General features: G+C 39.2%; 1 protein-coding gene across 3 annotated transcripts in view; it reads right to left on the reverse strand.

Annotated features, from left to right (window-relative positions):
* The window catches only part of LOC139687588 (protein Skeletor, isoforms B/C-like), a 262208-nt gene that overhangs the window by 54663 nt on the left and 184795 nt on the right, over positions 1-22750 (reverse strand). The window lies entirely within an intron of this gene.

The raw sequence follows: 22750 nt of genomic DNA on the forward strand, positions 1-22750 counted from the left end.
ACTCCCACATAGCTGATCCTGAAAATGTCAAAAGATTTTAATAAAAAATAATCACCTCAGAACAAATTTAATCTTTTTTAACAAAACTGCGGATGAGGCCATGAAGAGAAATGCGTAATGATAAAGTCACTCACCGCCGACAGAGAGAAAAAAATTTTTGGAAATATTTTTTCAAATATGGATTCAGTTTACGAATGGATACTTTTTTAAGATGGGCATGATTTGAAAGACACCCCCAACGATTTGGCAATTAAGAAGCGCTTTCATAGTTATAAAGAGAGAATAGACAATTTGACTGATCCAAGGGCTGAACATGCGGTGCCTTGCAGAGGTGGAATTTTACTATGAGCTTGAGTAAAACAACGCAGTGCCTCATTAACAGGCTTTCCCTTAAGGCAAATTTTCAAATCATAAATGCTGTTTACACAGACGACGCGGTAGGGAACAACACAATTTCGACCACTGTGGTAGCTCGTCCCGTTCCGGATCCATCGATAAAATACAAGGAAGGCAGCATAAATATTTTCGCCGCATTTCGGCGACGCAAGCACTTTTCCCTCGCGTGCCGCAGGTCCGCCATCACTGGCCCAAGCCAACGAGGGGAAGGAGGGGAGAGAGAGAGAGACAGAGAGAGAGAGAGAGAGACAGAGAGAGAGAGAGGAGAGAGAGAGAGAGAGAGAGAGAGAGAGAGAGAGAGAGAGATAGAGAGAGAGAGAGAGAGAGAGAGGAGGGGCATAAGGAAGGGGGAGAAGGGTGGGTGAGGCTCGAGATGGGGAGGGAAGGATTAAAAAAAGCGGATGGGAGGGAAGCGGAGCTGAGAGGGGAAAGGAGAAGGGATGGAGGGAGGCAGGGCGGAGGGGAGAGAGGGTAGGGGTGGAGGCAATTGAGAGGAGGGAGCAGCGCGGAGGGAAGGAAAAGGGGAGGGGGAGTAGGGAGGGGAGGAACGGGAGGAAGCGAAGTGGGAGTGGCTGGCTCTCCAGCGGCGAGGCTTGCGCACACTGTCTGGGTGTGACTGTTTCAAATTCGCCCTTCTATTCGCTGCAAATACGGAATTCAAACTATTGATCGTTGGCCCGTGCCTTCCAGAACATCCAGATGTCAGGGAGAGAGAGAGAGTGAGAGAGAGAGAGAGAGATGGAGAGGGAGAGTGGGTGATGAGGAGAAAAGTAAAGAGAGAGAGGGGGAGAGAGTTAGAAGAGGGTTGAAGCGTGTGAGCGAGATGGGAGTGCATTTAAATGTTTTTAAACCCGCTCTGCACTCGTTTTCATCTCTTTCCTAGCACGCTCTTCCTTCTTCTCCTTCCTCCACCGCCCTGATTTATGTGTGCAAGAATGAGCGTGAGCGTTGAAAGGGGTTACGCTTGGATTCAAGAAAATCTCCCCTCGAACTCTCGAGAGAACTGGAAGTTTTTTTTTTGGGCACTTCGGTGCCTATTTGCGGAATTCCGATTGGTTCACGCTTACCATCCACTCCGTGCAAAGTGAGTGAGATTCGGGAGATGGAAGGGAAGTGATTCGTGGGATGAATGCCATCCAAAAGGATACTGATTTTAGTGCCGGTCCTCTTTAAACTTATCCTTTGGAATTTTTTAAATTGTGGCAGTTATTACGGTATCATCATTTGGGCAAGGTGTGCACCAATCTGAAAATCCGAGGTTTGGCACTGAGAGAAACGGTATTTTACGTAGTCCTGATATTTTCATTTTCATTTACAGATGTTCTATGCCTAGTCTGTACTTCGATTATATCTTTCATTCCGTACTGTAAACTGATATCGAACTGCAGTCTTCATCGAGAATTATGCGCTCAAACGCTAGCGAAATCCATAGAAAATATTATTTCAGGATAGGAGCGTCGGTTCCTTTCCCTGTATCGTTTGCGGTTTTCTTGGTATTTCTGGTACTCAAAAAATCAAACATCTTGGCTTTAGTTAGTTGAATCGAGGGGATTTTTCGGATTTCAATCCGTGACCATCCAGTGTGAAGTCAAACGCTTAATCCGCTACGTTAAAACGTCGCCGTACTTGCAAGGTTAGTTCTTTGACGGCTTAATTAGTTAAAATCGACGATATAGGATAATTTTGTGATTGGTTTTGTCTCTTTTTCTTTAAATATCTTCTCCGAATCGAATTTCTATTGCGGTTACCTGGATCCGGGGGCATGGGCTCTTTAAGCCGTGACATTAACAAAATTTTCTCCGGTTTGAAATTTCATTTTGGTGCGTGTAAATTACGTCAAGGAAACCTGCTGCCAGACAATGATATTATTGTGTTTCCTACGAGCCCTCGTCGAATCGATCGGTGAGAGAGAATTGTGGCCTTCCAAGCTATGGTGAAGAAGTTCATTTCCAAGGGTCTACAGACACATCATTCCACGTATAGCCTTCATAGCATCAATTTGAAGAAATATTAAGGGCCCCAAGCATTTTTACTCCATGTAGGGACATTTTTCCAAAATAAATGCACAGCAACAATAGTTAGTGTTTGGAAAGGGGTTATTAGCATCAAAGAAAGGGATGGGTATTAGAATAGGGTTTTGAGGGATTCAAGCAGCAACGAAGATCTTTAAGTAGCTGTTATCTTGTATTACTCACGATTAAACAAATCTCTAAATAAATTTTACTCTGTCATCTATTAAACCACTTTGAAAACACTGAACAGTTTGAGCTTGATTCACGAAAATCGCCTGATATTCAGATATTCTGCAATTCTATGAGACAAAACAATTACACACAGTAATTAGCCCTAAGGTCGGTTCGGTAGGTGATGATAGAGTTTACCCAGTACTAAGCCCGACTGCGTGTGAAATTCACACATCAGGGTAAGGGGGCCAGCTCCTTTCCCTGTGCCGGTTATGGTTTCCCAGGAAGATCTGGTACCCGAAAAAATTACACAGCTTAGGTAGAGCTGCAGGTGCCCAGAGAGGGTTGCCTGGGAATCAAACTCGGGCCCTCTGGTCGGTAGTCCAACACTATACCCCTGGACTACAGCAACCCGTCTTCTAAAAGACACATAAGACTTTAATTTGATGGTTAATAATATGAATCTAGTGTCAAATTTTCAGTTCACGAATAGTGACTCTCAACACCATGACGTAACATTCCTGTAGCACCACTTTTCATCTCGCATAAGCATTTATGGACAAATCGGGATCCCGTACATTCTAGTGGACGACTAATGGCAATAATTACTGAGTAATAAAAACATTTTACGATGAAGTATCAAATTAAGATGAAGGACGGTAAATCACTCGGTGAATCTTGGCATTTACTTGAAACTTATATGGATATCTGGAAAATCAATATAACCCTATCAAAATCGGACATTTACTGCTGTAATTCAACGTTCATCTTCACCACGATACGTTTTTAGCATGAGCCGATCACCACTGCTCAAAATTAGGAAAACAATGCCAGAAATGAAAGTTTTTGCGCTAACATGTAGAGTATCTTACCTGACAATGAAATTTTACTTTAAAAAGCACTTCAGCTTACGCAGTCAAGTGTCCTCGAAATGAACACAATCACCCACGTAACGTTGCGACTAATAAGATGCTCATGACATGGCTGAGGTGTCTTACAGATACATCATATTGATTTGGTTATTTATATACAACCCTATAGTATTTATGATGCTTGAAGTATGGAACATGAACCCACAAAATAGCGCTGGAGGAAAGAGCGGCCACGGAATATAAACGCTTATTGAAACAAACTCTTTAACAAATTTGTTAATAAAAACGTTGAGTCTATGATTGCTCAACGAATACATTTTTAAGTATAGTAGAGCGTTTTGGAAAATTGATAGTACCTTCAAGTCACAGGGTTAAATTGCATGATATTTTCTGAAAATGTGGTCATCATAGGCGTTCGCTCATGTCAAATTGAATAAAAGTGGTTATTTATAATTACATTCAATGTTAATGCACTGAATTCAACTGAATACTATATAATACAATTTAATTTAATTTTGAGCGTAATAACAGCAATACCTACCGGTGAAAGTCGTCTACTCTGAAATAACAACGCCTACTAATGGTGATCGTTCAGTTTATTATTGAATAACACCTCGAGATTAGCGGTTATTCACAAATTTCCAGCCTAAGGCGTAACAAGGGTTTATGCAAGATCATAATTTAATTAGGACCGGCTAATATGTAAGCTGATTCATGAAGGATAGATTTGAAAAGTTTTCAATTATTATTATTTAATTAAATTCTTCTTCCCCAATATACATGCCAAGTTTTAGTATTGATGGAATCAATACGCATTTAACTATTATTAGCTCACTCATAGACGTAAATTGAAGTAACGGAATTCAGTAGTTTTAGAACTTAGAACTTATTAATGTCAAAGCGGTTAAATCATTTTTCTTCAGCTCGTGCCCAAAAAATTCAATAATGAGTGCATTTGAGTTAATCATGTTTAAGGATTAATATTCAAGAGACGTTTGTAATTGAAACAGTGAGAATAATTTGAAAAAATGGAACAAATCAACACAATTAATGGTCATTAGGTTTCTTAAATTTCTTTACTGTTCCATTGCGATTTTTTCAAAAAAAAAACCACACTGGTACCACACTGGTACCACAGGGTACAAGTGCGTTGTTTCGGTTTATTTCGGCGAGACTTCATTAAGATTTAATCGATTGACTGTCGTCACATACTTCATTGCGGTCGCGACACACATCCCATTCCCGTCGCATACCAGGCAGAGAGAGAGAGAGAGAGAGAGAGAGGGAAGGAAAGGTTTTTATAACGTGAAGGCTGAGAATTTACGGCACTACAAACGGTATGCCAGCCAATCGCGCATTTTCCAATAATTCGGAGCATGGAAATGCGTGAACATTTTCATCCACGATTTATAATCGGAAATTGAATCCGAGGATAATCTTCATATGTGAATTTCAATTTCCCATTTGAAACATCACAAACTTTATTCCCATTAAAAAGTTTGCAAAATCAACGGACAAAAAAATGTAGAGAGCTATATTTTTTCCCTGACAGATCATCACAACCTCATCAAAACGATTATTTGCTTTGCGTTAAACGTTAATTGCTGTGCATAGAATATCAATTTTTCCTTTGGGAATATCATTTGGGCACTTAATATGGTTTATACCTTTTCCATGGGTATTTCGTTCCCTGTTCATACGCCACGACTGCCTTCAATTGCAAGTTCATTTGGCCTTTAATTGAGTTCAATCATTATCACCATCAAAAATTTATTATGCCAGCATTCTCGTTAGCCTATGAGTTCACATAAACGCTGTAAAACATAAAAATAACAAAGTTGAATAAGCTTGTCGTGACGTATTAGTTCATCGAAATTTTTATGAATAAAATTGGGAAAATCTTAGGGTCAATCTAAGACACAGTAAGGTATTTCCATGGGATTTCACTGAAAATTTACCATCTGAAATATTTCCTGAATATTTGCGGGGGATATTATATAAGAAATAATTTACATCAGAATGCATAGTTTTACTCCATCAAACAATTTACATAGGTGATATTTTAGCCCCCATAGTAAATTCCTTACTTGTACGTCGACATATATTCAAGGGATTTATCCTATTTGCAATGAAAAACAACTTGCAAATGAGTTTTAAAATAAGAAGGGGAAAAATTGTATTGATTATGGCAGCTTGAAAAAGAACGGAATTATGATATAATCATCTTTCCCAAAAATTGATAACATAATATTTCAAGGAAAATATGAGAAAATACACGCCCGGAAAACATGCTGACTTGTAACACTGCAATACGTATACAGGTACATATTGGTGCTGTACTTAAGGGAATAATATGCTGCCCACCGATATAGTCCTTCGAGAAGTAACAATAGCTCATCAACAGGAATTATATGTCTAGGGGACAACTCGGTTTTGATTTTGCTAATAGTTAGCAGGAGAAAATGAGCAAAAACTGACCAATGGAGTGCCGTAACTATTGACAAGGGACGGGGACTGCTATATATCGGCAACATCGATTATTCCATTTTTCCATAGTTATAAAAGCTAGAAAACAAGATAATCCTCCGATAATCCGCTATGATCTGCATTATATGCGGCGCAGTTCGTAGGAGTCTGGTCCATTGGGAAACAGAGTTATGTTCATTGGGCACTTGACAAGTGTGAAGTGTGCATGATAGAGGACGAGAGTTGAAAAGAAATAATGGCTAGGCGAATGATTGTCCTTTATGGATGCGAAATTAATGGCCGAGGCCGTGGTGTTGCTTGGGCGATCTTTTTGGAATTATGACCAGGAGATGAATATAGTTCACGGGACAGTCAGGATGCAGGTTTCATCCTGAATGAAATAGCTAAATTACAAATAAGGAAATACGAGATAATTTCACCTAAATCTTTCTGGTTGTGAAATTTGGAATACAAAGAGTTTGTGCTTCTCAACTTATCGTGAGTCATTTGGGATAAAAAATGTTAAGGATCAGTGAGTGTCAGAAAAACAGAGATGTTTTGAATCTGTGTCGCTTAAGTTAAAGACGAATAATATTAGATGAAGTGAATTCTTAGTCTAACATCATAAGATGCCCCTGAGCAAATATTTGAGGAGTTCGACGACTCCGGATTAAATAATACTGGCAAAAACTAGATGAAGGATGGGTTTGGAACATGTTTTAAAAATTGTATCAAAAAATAAATACTATAATTTGCACACAGTAGTTAGGAACATCATTACGCAAATTTTTATGAGTCAAAACTGAGTGTGTTAGTGAAGAACACATGAGGAGTGAGAAGTGCTGTATATGGAACAAAATCAGTTTGGCAGTCTCTAAAGTAGTTATGAGGACAAGTGGCTAGAAAGAAAGATTGAAGAACGCATTAGCAAATGAGAGTAACAGATAGAAAACTGCAGCAAAAAATATAAGAATGGAACATTAAAACATACTCGAGAATAATTTGTTTTGAAAGCAGGTAGGATGAGGAAAATTCACTGGAAACGAGAGTTCGAGTAGTGTTCAGAAGGGCTTGAAATAAATGACATATGAGCTTGCTGAAATTTGATGCGGAAAAGCGCAGTCAAGAGAATGAAAGGCGATAATGAAGAGGTAAAATATCCTGAAACTATAAGCATAAGAGACATTAAGGTGAATTACTGCAAATAAGGGCGAGAAAGAACAACGCGGACAGTATCATATGATGCAAACAGAGAGAAAAATAAAAAGTTAACAAAAGTCATGAAATTAAGTAAGGAATGACTACGAACGTTAGAAGCTTGAAGCATCAAAATTCTATGGAGGAAATAGGAGCTCCTAATACAATGAGCACAAAGGGTGGGACATTGAGAGATCAAAGGAAAGAATGCGATATAACAATCATGTAATTACTGCCTGATATAAATGCGGATCAAGTTGTTGGATAGAGTAATTTTGGGATTTGTATACTTAAGTGTCGCTCAAGGCATAGAACTGAATCTTCAATTGTGAAAATATTGGGGAAAGATATTCAACGGTGAAAATGATTCAAGGCAAACTGAGATAACTTACAATGAGGTCTTGACTAAAGTGATAATTAAAAAAAAGAAAGGCCGGAGATGAAGATGGTATCGCTTGAGAAGATTTTGAGTTCCAGTAATTATCACTAGTTTTTTTAAGTTAGCCTTCTAAATTTGCGAAGTTTTGTTTTACCATACGATAGGGAGAATATAATAATTTCACCTCGGCACGAGAACTTTAAATGTATGAATGTAAACATTTGAGATTATGCTACGGCTGGTCTTCTAATTACGGCGGACACTATGGACTGAGAAAATGGGGACGGTGACTTTGAACAAAAGTTGTATAGTATAATAAGCTTGTATTATTGGTAAGTAGTATGCGCGTCAACTATTTATTTTTAGCCATCTCATGAAAAATTTATGAATGAACAAAACACCTTTGCGACTTTTTTGATTTCGAAAAGGCATATGTCAGGGTAAGTAGAAGAAAGATAATTATTTATCGTAATCTTTAATTTCACCTGCAAGCTGTGCATTTAAGACCTCTCACATACTACAGGAATCATCCAGAACGAGGTTTCATGCCATCACTCAGGCTTAGGAATGCCAATGGGACCCTATACTGCGTTTACTTTTCTTTATCCGTCAGATTCAAAGGACAATATATTGGCACCTTTGGAGTATATTGATCACGACAGTGTTTTCCCTCACTTCCTCAGAGTCTCCAGAGATAGCAATATTACGATCCCGAGCGAAATTTTAGAAACGCAGGAGAAACGAAAATAATGAACCCGAAGGGTGGTAGTTGAGAACAGAGCTCATATCATTTTCATCGTCAGCCCCGGTGTCAATTTTCCTCCACCTAGGGCTTGGGTGCACGTAATTTTCTTCAATGTAATCCTTAAGGGTAAGGTTTAAGAAGGGACTATGGGGATTAACCTCGCCCAATTAAGTCGATAAATTAATCCTAAGCTCTATAGACCAGTTTATTTCCCCGTTTTGCTTACACTTTTTATGAAAGATTTGGTATCCAAAAAATAATACAGATTTGGTTTAGTTAGGCCGTTCGAAGTCACCCGGAATTGAACTAGGGCTCTCCTGTCTGTAGCCAAATGCTCTACCATCCACTGCCAACGCCTGAAACCTTAACGGCGGGAGAGACAAGCAAAAAACCTTGAAAACGGACGAAAAGATAAGAAATAAAAGGAAGAAATGGGAAAATACAAAGAGTTCGGGGGGATGACGCGAGCACTGCGGCACGAGGACAATTATGGAGAGTTCTGTAGACATGGAGAGAGAGAGACTGGCGGGACGTCGCGAGCGATTGCGCCGTGATAAAGGAAAACAATTTGCGAGGAAGGGAGCGCCACCCCTCTCCGATCTCCCCCCCCCGAACTCCTCACTCCCTAGGCGAGAGCATTAAGAGACGAATGAGGCGAGGACACGGGTGGGTTGACGCGGGAGAGTCGAGAAATTAGCATGTGAATGATGGGCCCATTAGTTAGGGCACGCGGGGCGGGACATGACAAAAGTGGGTGTTGTTTCGTGGCTTGGGCAGGGTGGTGGGGGTTTGAAGGGTGGTGCGTGGTGGAGGAGGGTGGAGACGCCATTGCCTTTGATGTGCGAGGGGGGGGGACAACGGAAATGAAAGGGATACACAAAGAAAACGAAAGAGAGTGAGAGGATATTTCTCAACCGGGAATGCGGTGTGGTGCGGATGACCAACTACACTCCTCTTCCCGAGAGCCTTCTCCGGGACGTTCATAAAACATCAATTAAATGTTTGAATGCTGTATGTTCAAAACATTAAGAAGTGAAGACCTACCTCCCGGACGACTGCCTTTCGCCGTAAATTTACCTGAGCCATGGCTCCACATTTTTCAAAATTAATCGACAAAAATGTGCTTTCATCAAATTTTGGTAAAATTTAAATTGAGGCAAAATAAATAATGGTTACATACTTGTTAAGTTTTCACATCCAAGTGTAGTGCTATAAAACTTCTGAATAAATGCAGAGTACGAAAACACTCGAGGTCCCTGCAGAAGAAAACTTTTCGACAATCTGCCATTGCGCAGCGTGTCCAGTCAACACCTAGGCATACCATCGATTTGGAATGCATGAAAATCGTAAGGGAGAGAAAATACTTACTACTACGAAGAATTAGTCGAGAAGGAATCAAATAATGAATAATCAGAAATATTTCAACGGGAAGGATGACCAGGCAGACTTAATGAAATAGGAGAGCTGCTCAACGCTTTGACAATCATACCTTGCCAAGGGACTGCATGTTTTATTATTGTTATTATTGGGATTCTAACTTAGCATGGTCGGTATTGGCCCTTTTCCAATGCTGCCAGTCTAAAATATCAAAATCAAATATACTATATATATATATATATATATATATATATATATATATATATATATATATATATATATATATAACATTTAGACGGCACAATAAACCCCAAAAATTAAATAGATAACACGTAAAGGAGACTCACATTTTAGAATGTCTGAATCTTAAAATGTTTGAACGAAAAATTCCTAAAATATGATTGGTACTTGGTTGCAAAATCCCCCGCAGATTCCTCAATAACTCAAGGGTTACAGCATCGGTCCGGCAAGCTGAAAGATCCTGTGTTCAAGTCCCGGTCAAGGAAATATTTTTGCGTTTGTGATCTGCTCGGTTCCACCTTTCCAAACTCTCCTGTGTAAGTCTTTTGTATATGTTCCTATCCCTTTTCCTTATATCTATTTCCATACAAACTTATTTCACGTTTATCTTGCAGAAATAACACAAACATGTATATAGTATATATATATATATATATATATATATATATATATATATATATATATATATATATATATATATATATATATATATATATATAACCATAGTCATAATCATATATATATACCATAAACACAGTAATCAACCCGAAGGTCGGTTTAGTAGGTGATGGTAGAGATCACCCAGTACTAAGCCCTATATGACGTGTGAAAATTCACACATCAGGGTAGGGGGGCCAGTTCCTTTCCCTGTGCCGGTTATGGTTTCCCAGGAAGATCTGGTACCCGAAAAATCCCATAGCTTGGGTGAAGCTGCAGGTGCCCTGAGTGCCTTGCCCGGGAATCGAACCCGGGACCCTCCGGTCAGCAGTCCAACGCCCTGGACTACCGCGACCCACACACACACACACACACACATATATATATATATATATATATATATATATATATATATATATATATATATATATATATATATATATATATATATATATATATATATATATATATATATATATATATATATATATATATATATATAGGGGTCGCACCCAAAAGTGGTAGGACTGATTTTCTCTGGCGCGAACGGAGCGGTGGAGGGGGGTCTGCCTGGCAGGGTAAGGTGGAGGGGGCTCTTAGCAACAGACCGACAACAACCTCAGTCGCCTGCGGGCTGTCGTTGAGTGAGGACACCGTTTTTAGTGAAGCAAGTTTTTTGTCCGCGTCGAAAAACAAAATGAATCTGAATTTAGAGCAACGTTATTCCGTGAAGTTTTGTGCGAAACTCGGGAAGACGGCAACTGAGACCCTCGATATGATCAAGCAGGCTTATGGGGACACTGCCTTAAGCCATTACACAGTATTTGAGTGGCTCAAGTTGTTTAAAGAGGGTAGGGAGCTCGTTGAAGACGACCATCGCTCCGGACGGCCGTCGACGGCAAGAACCGACTCGAATGTGGACAGAGTGAGGACACTGCTGAACACAGACCGACGCTTGAAGAAATTGCAGACCAGTCGGGTCTGTCTGCATCCAACGTCCAACGCATTATTTCACAGGATTTGGCCATGCGCAAGGTGTGCGCCAAGATGGTGCCGAAAATTCTGAGTGTCGACCAACAGGCAACGCGTGTGCGCATTTCCGAAGAAGTGTTAGCCAATTTTCACCGAGATGAAAATTGTTTGGACAATGTGATAAGTGGTGATGAAACATGGGTTTTTCAATATGACCCCGAAACGAAAAGACAATCCGCGGAATGGCGCACTTCCGCCTCCCCACGTCCAAAAAAGGCTCGCATGAGCAAATCAAAAATCAAACCGATGTTGATTGTGTTTTTCGACCGTCATGGAGTGGTTCACAAGGAGTTTGTCCCACCAGGGGAGACTGTGAATGCGAACTTTTACGTGCAGGTGCTCACCGAGAACGCGTAAAAAGAGTCCGACCGGCCATCGCAAACTGCTGGGTGCTTCATCATGACAACGCACCGTGCCATGGCGCGCTCGTCGTCAGATAGCTCCTGGCCAAATACGGCGTTGCCACGTTGCCGCACCCGCCCTATTCTCCTGATCTGGCACCACCGGACTTCTTCTTCTTCCCCCTGATGAAAAGACAGCTCAAGGGACGACGTTTTGACTCGATAAAGGCCGTTCAAGAGGCTTCGACGAGGGTCATCAATGGCATCCCCATAGAAAATGTCCAGCGGGCGTACGGGGAATGGGAGCAACGTTATACTAAGTGTGTAGCAGCTCAAGGAGCATACTTTGAAGATTATTAAGTCTATGTAAGTATATCGTCAATAAATTTCTTGTAAAAAAATCAGTCCTACCACTCTTGGGTGCGACCCTGTATATGTGTGTGTGTGTTTGTTTGTGTGTTATTTCTACAAGACAAACGTGCAATAAAATACATTTTCACCAGAAATTGCACTGCTTAAATTATTAATTTTTTAATGATGCTAATCATGCTTTCTGGCGAACAGCGAAGATTGAAACGAGAGTTCTCCCTTTGCCTCGGGTGATTACTTGACCACTCCCTCCGCAACTACAGCACTGCAGGTGTTATTCCGTAGCATCTACCAAAGCCCAGGTTCACAAACACTGAGATTGAAACTAAAAAAAAGCTTTTTCTACATGACCTTTTTCTGTGATGGCATTTTATCGTTGCCATATATATCATATTGCTATATTTTGTTTATGTAAATTTTGACCAGTGGTGTAAAAATCACTTTGACTAGACTACGAACCTGGAGAGAACTCTTGCAGCGGTTGTTGCATCTAAAGCTGACCTAACCAGCTGAATAATAAAAATGGAACCCGATAATGAAAAATAGTTGCATGTACATACAAAAATTTCACTTAGCTCAAAAACCATAATCAAACTTTATTCTGATAACTAAAATGATGCCCTGTCTGCATTATATCAGACCAACATAAACATACTGTTTAGTATATACCAAGAAAACATTACACTTCCCTTTGGTAAACATAGTAAATAGGTAATATGAAAAGGGATCAAATATGCTATAACTACATTGTAAATTGAATAATTTTGTATATTTGAAATAAATTAAATTCGGTGCTTCGTAGACCCATGTACGAGTGTGTAACCGCTAGTAGATCCAAGCAACTATCTGCTGCATTACACTAGTGTGAACTCCTCGTCAGGCCATTTTTATAAATTACATTCCTAGTAAATATCAACATAATTATTATAACCATGTCAGTTTCTACTTTATACTGTTTTATTACGCGTATGGGAAAAATATGAAAAAAATCAAGTTGTAATAAGCTGAACAAAAAGTGAGTTTAACCTACCAGCTTTGGCTCTTCATAGGTTCTCAAGATGTACCACAATAGTAGTCAGTCGATAAATATGTAAAGTATATCGGAAACTAATAGCCGCATAATCCTCTCTACCAGATACAGATAATCCAGACCCACCAGCAGGTACAAAATACAGTAAGTGGGAGAACACGGTTATGAGAGCATTTTTCGTTAGGTATGCAACCCGCACGTTAGATGTGTATTAATAAGTTGTCTACTCTCAGGATACAAATAATTGTAGATTGCTGGAAAACAATTTGATTTAGCGTACACACGGAGATTATTTTGTTCTTCAGAAATCAAATTATTTGAGATATATAACAGCCTAAACCAAAATTTGAGAACATTTCGCGCAATTACGCGTCCATCTACAACAATAAACGGAGATGAGGAAAACTACCAGTGAATGAATAATTCAGGATAGGTTTTAATTGGCAATCCTCGCGAAACAAGTTTTCGACTTTTTTCAGCAAAACAAACCTCATGAATATAATGTCTATACTAATTTTTAGTCAATATAGCTCCGAATCAATTAATTCCATTACATGATTTATATAAAAATTATCGGAAAAATAGATTCATTTCAGATATTGCTACATTGCCTCAAAATTCTTCCAAGTACATCCCTTGAGGGTCGGAACACTTTTTCCAGCGTCTTTTTCACAACTCGAAGGCTCAATGGTAGGTGGATTCCGGAAGGTCCTTAAGGGTACGCTTGCAAGCTTATTTGACGGCATTTAGGGTCCCATGGTGGTGTCCTTTGAGGGAGGATTTCACTTTTGGGAATAGGAAATAGTCTGCTGGTGCCAAGTCGGGACTGTAAGGAATTTTTGGGTAATATCTCGATGCTGTTGCGGAAGGTATTCGCTAGCAGACACTTGAGTCCGCTCTTGGTCGTCCGTCAAGATCTTCGGGACGAGTTTAGCGCAGATCTTTCGCATCGCCAAATTTTCAGTGATAATGGTGTGCACTCTCATCTAATCATTGCCAATACGATCTGCGATCATGCGCGCACTTAACCAATGGTCTGAATTCAGCACTTCACGCACACCTCACTAAAAAATTGTAACCAATAATTTGTATACAAACGTTGTAGTAATTATTCCACGCCTTATTTGACAGAAACGTATGCTGGTTTTTATTGATTGGGAAGAGCTCACATCGTACTATGAATCATGGCGTATTACCTGTAAATCACATATTCAGGGTCAATGGAGGAAGTAATTTCTTTCCACGTAGTGCAAGGTACTTTCCACGAAGTTCTGACGCCCCAAAATACGCCGGAGCTTGTATTTACTGTAGGGTGTGAGAAAAAGAATTTCCCTGATATGACCTGGGGACCCCAAAGTAACCAAATTTTCTACCACAAGTTACCACATTGTTACCACCTTATTATTCAACCTTAAATTATAATGACTAAAAATATTATTTCTAACTTGAAAAATGCCTATTTCAATTTTTGAAAACAATATGCCACAAATTCCATTTTTCTTCATTAAAAACTCAAAGTAGATATTCGAAACACTGTACACGAATCTACTTTTCATGATTCATTATAATGCGGGGCGCTCACTTGGGAATTTCGGGGAGTAAAATGATCGTCTCCCACGTCCTTTGTGGCCTAGGTAACCACGTCCTTTGTGGCCTAGGTAAGTACATAACATAAAGCCTATGTCATTCCGAGAATTAATCTCGTCCGAAACTTGTACAGTTTGTTCAACACTGTTATTTTTTCCTTGGTTGCAAAAAAATATTTCCAAAGGATAAACGAGTTGGCGATAGAAATTTTATTCAAGAAAAGAACTTCACGCTACATTTGGGCGAATACAGTAGAAAACTGGTGTCTGTAAATAGTACCAGGATAGATTTCGTCGCATTTCTATATTTTACCAATCGAATTATATATTTATGCACTTGTACTGCCGTTGGAAAAGGTACTCATTATAATATCCAAGACTTTTATTAAAGTGGCATTACTTTTGTTTTAATAACCGAAAATTATTCTTCTATTTCATCAGAACAAATGCGGGATCAGTTACAAATGGAATTTTTGTACATGTTTCAATAACGAGATACTATGGTTTTTAAATTAAAAAAGATATTTAAAAGTGGAGAGTTGATGAGAAATTTCCTTAAGATTCAACAAAGGACTAAAGTTTAATATTTACTTAAAGCGAAATATACATTTAAAAAAATAGAAGTATGGCATGAATGAGATTGGTTATAATCTTTCTTTTTCAATTCATCAAATATCCTTTTTAGTGATCGAGCATAGTAAGTCATTAGTAGTAGTAGTTTTGAGGGGAGGCGACCGACAGCTAAGGTCATTTGCGCCATAGGGGGAGTTCTCTGGAACTTGCTTTCAAACTTTCCCCGCTTAAAAGTATTTATCGGTAGGTAATTCAAGTTTGTACGAACAAAGGCCTTGACTAATTGCATGATGTACAATGAATAATTAATTATACATGCATCATAAATAAAACTCGCTCCATCAAATCTTAATGGCAATCCATCAATCAATAAATTGCATGCATCATATAGTCACTTCCACACTTTATAATAGCTATTGTTATTTGAACTATAAATACAAGGATTTGATACTCTTCGATAATTACGCTTCCCAGCGTTCTTCATTCGCTGATGGCAAAATTAACAGGACAAATATATTGAATAAAACATTGGAAAAAGCGTTAATCAGCGAATTACCACAGATTGGTCATTCAAAGGTCAAGTTATTCCAAAAAGAGAAGCAGTGAACCCAGTGGTTTCCACAGATGAAGAAAAAAAACGAAAATGAATATTATTTTAATGTTCCTGAGCTTACATTATAAAACTCAACAAAACATTTACCGACAGCATCTTTCTTTCATTTTCCCGTCTATTTCCTCTCATTTTAAAAGATTGGAAAATTTTCCTTTTTGCTAGACTATACCGGTTGGTGTGATACATTATAATGTACGTAGTCAGTAGATGACATTAATAGCTGAAGGTTTTACAAACCCTCATGTTACTTCCATTGAAGATATGAACGTTAAGTTAAAAATAGGCTGTGGACAAAATAAAATTGAAGAAATTTTAGAACATGCGTAAAATATCTCATTGAAGTTTAATTTGATTTCTTGCAGTTTTATCAATACTTAAGTAGAATATCCTTCTAAATTAACGCAAATGGGTGACTTGAGAAACATTTAAGCCATTCGCAGGAAAATAATATATTCTCGTTAAAACTAAGTGAACAGCATGTATTTTATAAACTGTTGACATGTACCAGCAACGCGAGAAAAATAATTTCAAAACTTTCCAATTTTACAGAAAAAAATGAAGTCATTTTCAACAAATGAATTAATTTCATTATAATTTAACCACTTTTACTACAAAAGTGTAGTTTCATGAAGAAAAATTAAATTTAAAAGCCTTTTCATTGGAACAATCTAATGTTTCAAAATAAACAAAAATTCAAATTCAGCGCAGTAGGATACTATCAGGGTTTTTAAAAGATATCTTCCAATCCAGTTCCATTTGTAGAGCTCACAGACCAGAGTAAAGGCATCTCTTGCAGTTTAATTTGAAAGAAATGACGAACAGAGAGATACAATGAGGGAGCATTTACAAGAATATGAAGTATACTTATGAGACGGTACTGAGTATATTAGACACAATAATAGTGTACGAAAACGCAGTTAATGAAAAACTGCCACGTATTGAAATACACACTTTTAGTAACACCAATACTCGTATATTAAATTAAAACTTCCATAGCGTAAGAAACGATTTATTTTTCTTTGAGTGACACCTAAACGTCTGGCAGCAACATTTTCAGGGGTCCTCACTTCCATCCTTTACATACCCTTTCTTCTATCAAGTATAGCATAGTTTAGAATCTTACTTGTGGTTAAGAAATCAAGGGAAAAGAAATACCGTTTATACCAATCATGTAGAAGCTTCACCACCGCTGTATGTACTCGTAATTCTAAAATCAATTCTTTTTCTCTCGGATTACACTTATTTTTAGCTCTTCCAGCCTCAAACTTTTTAAATTTCCAACAAATCAGAGGTTAACACTCATTTTTGTTTGAAAAATACAAGTACACGTTAAAAAGTAGTTATGACTTTTGGCCAAATGGGAATATTGTTGCATTTAATGCATCTTTCTCTATTTTTCTGTCTTCTTTTCCTTTCTTTAATCCTTCCTTAAATACCTTCCTTACACCCCTCAATACCGATTCTTATATTCCACCACACTAAATCCCTACCTCGGTGCAAACCCGTTGTCTCGTTCCGCTTTAACTCAGTGAAAGTGCCAAAAACATTCAGCTGGTAATGCAGTCTCCAACTGTCGAAAGATTCTCCACCGAGTGTTAGAGCCCCATTACGAGTTACCATTTTCCTGTTTAAGCCTCTCCAATCTGTAATCCCACCCTTCTCCTCCCCCACTTCATCATCATTGGCCATTTAAATCCATCCATAAAATAATAAAATAAATATAAGAAAGCATACCGCTGACCGCTAGAATTTTTGGCTCCGCTCACGATGCAGGAGAGCCAAGCGTTTCCAGCAGAGAGTTATTTACATGACATAACATAATCCAATTGAAACGGCCGATACTCATTTCCCCTGGGAATTCCAGCACGAATATATTTTTAAGGTTCTCATATGGACTGGCGGAATCTCACAATGGGGTCCAAACAGGCGGTTTACGAAAGCAATATCCGAGCAAACCAAATATTTCTCACTTCCCATTCCACCTCACTCATACGGGAAAAAATTAGATGGGAAAAAATCTTCCATGGTTGCGGCTTGGGAAGGAGGGGAAGGATCAGGGCAAACTAAGGCATTCTTATCTTCAAGGGAAAACTCTAACAGAGTTCATTCTACGGAAGAAAATAAATCCATTATCAGTGAATCTTGATGAGTTTCGATGAATCCACTGGCTTTATAGATCGATTTTTCGCCCACTCGATGGATTCATATTTCACCTCAAAACACGAACAGTATTCATTTTGAAGAAAGGTAAATATTTTCAGTTGTTAAATAACAATATATATGTATATATACATATATATTGTATCTCTCTCTCTCTCTCTCTCTCTCTCTCTCTCTATATATATATATATATATATATATATATATATATATATATATATATATATATAGAGAGAGAGAGAGAGAGAGAGAGAGAGAGATGGAGTAGCATCCTTTTAATTCTGGTGTCTGGTGGATCATCTCATCCGCCAAGAAGTCTGGAATCTAATAAATTAATGTTACTTAAAATTGCCAAGTAGATAAAATATAACAATGAAACAATGAGGAAAATGGGGAATACTCAATGAAACTCACGTGTTCAGCTAGTGAGAACGTATATCTTACACGCCGGTGATAGTGAATGTAAACTTAAGTTTCGGGACCCCAAGATCGATCCGGAAGGCTACAACATAAAAGTCTGCAACGCCCACACTAAAAAGCTATGATGGGAGGTACGCTTAAGCTCGGTCGATGCAGGAAGGCGGATGCGGAGCACGTGCTCGACTCGACGTATATCGACATTTAAGACGGGGCACGCCAATTTAAAAACCGTGTCGATGTGTCGCACGTCAGCTGCCACCGAAGAGACGGCGAGGACCACGCTCGAGCGACGAGAGGTTGAGACATTACTTAAAGAAGCTTTAAAAGCCTGAGGATGCGCCTTTCGGTAGGGTGCGACGTACGGAAGCGTGGCAGATGTGGCAGGCAACAGAATGGCAGAGGGAATGGGAGGGGATGATGGGGTGGGAGGAAAACGATGGGGGCTCGGTAGTGGAGGGGCGGAGGGAGATGGAGGGATGATCATCAGGGGTGACCGAAAGTCAAAATCTCGAAACAACGTGTCGATACTCCTTTCACCTCTTTAGTCGGTTGACTACCATTCTCGCAGCTATCACAAAACCTACTTCCTCAAATGAAGGCCAGGCTCTCATCTGACAATAGCAATTTTGCATACGGCGTACTGAGAACCTCAAAAATAATCCTCATTTTCAATGTTAAGTCGGACAAAAAAGTTACCAATCAATGGCGGAGGAACTTTTCTGACAAAATTTGGAAGTAAAGCACAAGCATCTTGCATCCTCATCGAAAGTTGGCGTGGTGATCAATTTTACTGCTAATCTAACATAAATGCATTTTAAGCTCGGAGATAAGTATCTGATTTTTATGGTGGTTTTAGTAGTAGTGAAACCAAGAGCTAACATGTGGCCATTAAATAAATACTAATGAATGAATTAGATAAAACTCCAAAGCTCTTTCCAAAAACTCCCCAAAGCTCCTTATTAGCGCAGAGAATGATTTGCATCCTCCGCTGACTATTTTACCAGAGTTTGTAAATAAAACGCGGAAATGCACGTTCGAAAAACAAATGAAGGTGCCTAAATTTATTTGAGTACAAAAGTGAGCTATTTTAATTGTTTAACTTCAATTCAAAAGGTTAAATAAAAAGATTATGATGCCTACGAAAAACCCTGCTACCATCAGAATTCAAACCCGAACCCTCGGAGAAGGAAGTCAGCAGAATAGACACCGCACCAATTCGATTCACACCAAATCTTTCATAGTATCTTCTGTCGCGTGTGCGTAACTTCTCGGTTAATATATCCATACGAGACGGATATATATACATTCACATCCATTAAAAGAACTCGAAAGAGATAAAGGTGATAATGAGAGAAATATAAGGAATAAATCATAATGCTAGTGGAGTTTATTCAAAAACTTGAATAAAACTTAATGGGAAGAGCAGTTACAGGTCGTCATAAAGTCCCAGAATATGAAGCAGCTTAGAACGCTGCGCTAGAGCCGGTTAAATGGTACATATCTTTTGTTTAACGGTACACCACTTTTCCCTATTATCTAATTAGTTCATCAAGATTACTTGATGTCCTTATTTGTTTAATAGTTTTACCGTACATGTTAAATTCAGAAGGAGGAGGGAACCGATGATAGCAAGGACGTTAAAGAAAAAATCGTCAAACATTTTAAATGGAGCGTGGTTTTGTACGGAGCGGAAACATGGTCGTAGAAGCAAGTTTTAGGTGTAGATTGGAGGCTTCTATGGTGCGGGAGTGGAGAAGGATGAAAAAGAAAAATATGGCCGGAAAGAAAAGCAAACGAGGAAGGAGTAGGAATGCGAGGAAAGAAGAGAGCATTTGAGGGAGAAGTCCAAAGGAGGCAGGAAAAAAGGATGCAGAGCATTTTAATTAGGGATGGAATGTTGAAGACTGTGGTGGAGGGGAGAAGATTATGTAGGCGAGGTAGGGGAAGGAAAAGGATAAGCATGTTGGACGGAAGAAAGGAGGTAATATTTAGGGGGAATTGAAGATCAGTTTATTGTACCGTGAGGCGTAACACTGTGTCCTGTTAGGCGAGGCTTAGGAATGTAGCGCTGTCCTTCCAAAGCCTACCTTAAAATATAGATTACTAGTAATAATAATAAACTTTAAAATGCGCACTTTATCGTTTATGAACAATGATTGATTTTCATAATGGCGACTATGATCGAACATACTTCGTAAACGCACAGACACATCGAGAAAAAAGCCGGAGTCTCATAATTGTTCTGATTACGGACGAGGAGCGTGTGCTCCGAATACCGGGAGTAACTTGAAGGCAAAAATGCAAAAAGAAACACGCCATAAAACGCTTAATTTGAGGTTTCATTAACATCAGTAATGGGATACAAACAAATCCCCAATCTTCCCGAACGTTTGAGACGAAGAGACAAAATGATGACGTTTCGACCGTTTACCGAATGGCTTCATATATATTTGTAGCTGACGAGTTTTCTTCCACATTGGAAAGCTTTTTACAGTATTTCTCACACGAGGGATACTTCAGGAGGAGGAATTGGGGGGGTAGAAGAAGGGATCACTCTGGTGGGAGAGGAAGGGAAAGGGGAGGGGTCGACGTCAAACGGGTGGCCGAGGTGAATGGGAGTTGGGGCGAATTATAGTCCATCTAGTTGGGTGCGGGAGAAAACGGGCTGGGGGAGGACTGGAGAGAGGGAGGGGGAGTGGGTTAGAAAAGAGTGGCGTGGAGCGGAGAGATAAGAAGCCCCGCTATGCGCAATGAGGGTCATTCCGAAGGATTTGGAGTCAGTAAGAGGGGTTCTGAAGGGAGGGAGGAGTACTGAGCTAAAAGGGTAGGGTGGGTTCCGCGGAGGAAGAGATGGTGGTTGGAGAAAGGCGGAGGAAGAGGTGGTGAAGGTTCAAAAGTGCCGAGAAATCTAAGGCGGATAGGGGTGGCTGGGTTAAATGGGATAACTGACGTTTGATGGGGATGTTGGGCCCCCTAGTCCTTGTGGGAATCACCGGCTGCCTTCGGTCCGTGAAGGGGAGGGTCACTGTTGCCCGCGCGGAGAAATGGAGACACTCTGGACGAGTCGGAACAATTAGGATCCATAGGAAGCAATCCCACTGTTGCATTGTATCGTACCTGATGACGTTGCTTAAGCGTCGAAACCGGTTGTAATGCTTTACATTTTTGTAAATAAATACAAAGTTTACTTATTCAGTGATGTCTACATTATTTAAATGCTTGGCAGCAAGCCAAAACAAGGATCTTATTGTCGACAACCCTACATAATATACACGAAAGCGCAAAACACTATGCATTTTAAACTCGATTGTAAATAAAAATAATTTGTTACCCCTCTCATACCTTATGCCAACATAGTGATACTAATATATCTGTTCATTATGATAATTAAATAAGTAATTTTCAACTCTTCATTTACTTAACCGACTATGTTTTTGGCTCTGCATGCCCACACCTAAATCTTGGCATGGGAGAACGTGCCGACAAGGAACTTCATACTGGCATACGGAATCAAAACCATGGCCGATTAAAAATTAATGAAGTGCGGAGATTTACTTAGTGGTTTTAATTCATTATAGAGAACGTAAATAATTTCCAAAAGGTAATCCATATCTTAGTTTAAGATATTTGGTTATCTAACAGACCATCCTGTTAATACAAATTATGCTTTTGCATGCATTCTGCTCGGGAACTGAAACCAAAATTCCCTAAATTTTCTGTTGAATAACATTAGTAGTCCATTGGCTCAATCATCCTAGAACCAATAAATAGTATACCTATTCTGATTGCATCGTAATCATCAACACGGATAGTTAAGTAAAGGTTACTTATGGAAATTCCTCTTTAACAAGCGAGTGGTTTCTCGAGTCCTTGAGGTTAAAGGAAGGAATACCAAGCTCCTTGAACAACTTGAAAGCCACCCGTCCACGGGTGGCAGAACCCCATGGCAAAACAAAAAATTATTTTAGATAATTGCATCGGTAGAAAATATATGCTGGATCTGGTGCGGGAGAGAAGCAAGATCCTATTTCACAGTTTACCACGCCATTTATATTTAAACTGTCTTCTCACCTTCAAGAACTGTAAAAAAATCAAGATTTTGGCATTACGCACATTCTCCAATAAATCCTTGTCGATTTCTTTCACATGCGCAATTAAGAAATGTTATTTCATACCGCCCAAAATAATAAGAACGTGGTTTTCCAGTGGATAGACTGCCGAGCTACTGGCTGGATGGTTAATTCCTGATGACGATTCTGGGGTTCATCCGCAGCTTCACACAAGCTAAATGATTTTTCGCGTACCGGATATTACTAAGGAAAAATAGGCGGCA

The sequence above is a fragment of the Hetaerina americana genome, unplaced genomic scaffold (assembly GCF_022747635.1).
Source record: "Hetaerina americana unplaced genomic scaffold, ioHetAmer1.1.p SCAF_2, whole genome shotgun sequence".
In the NCBI taxonomy this organism is placed as follows: domain Eukaryota; kingdom Metazoa; phylum Arthropoda; class Insecta; order Odonata; family Calopterygidae; genus Hetaerina; species Hetaerina americana.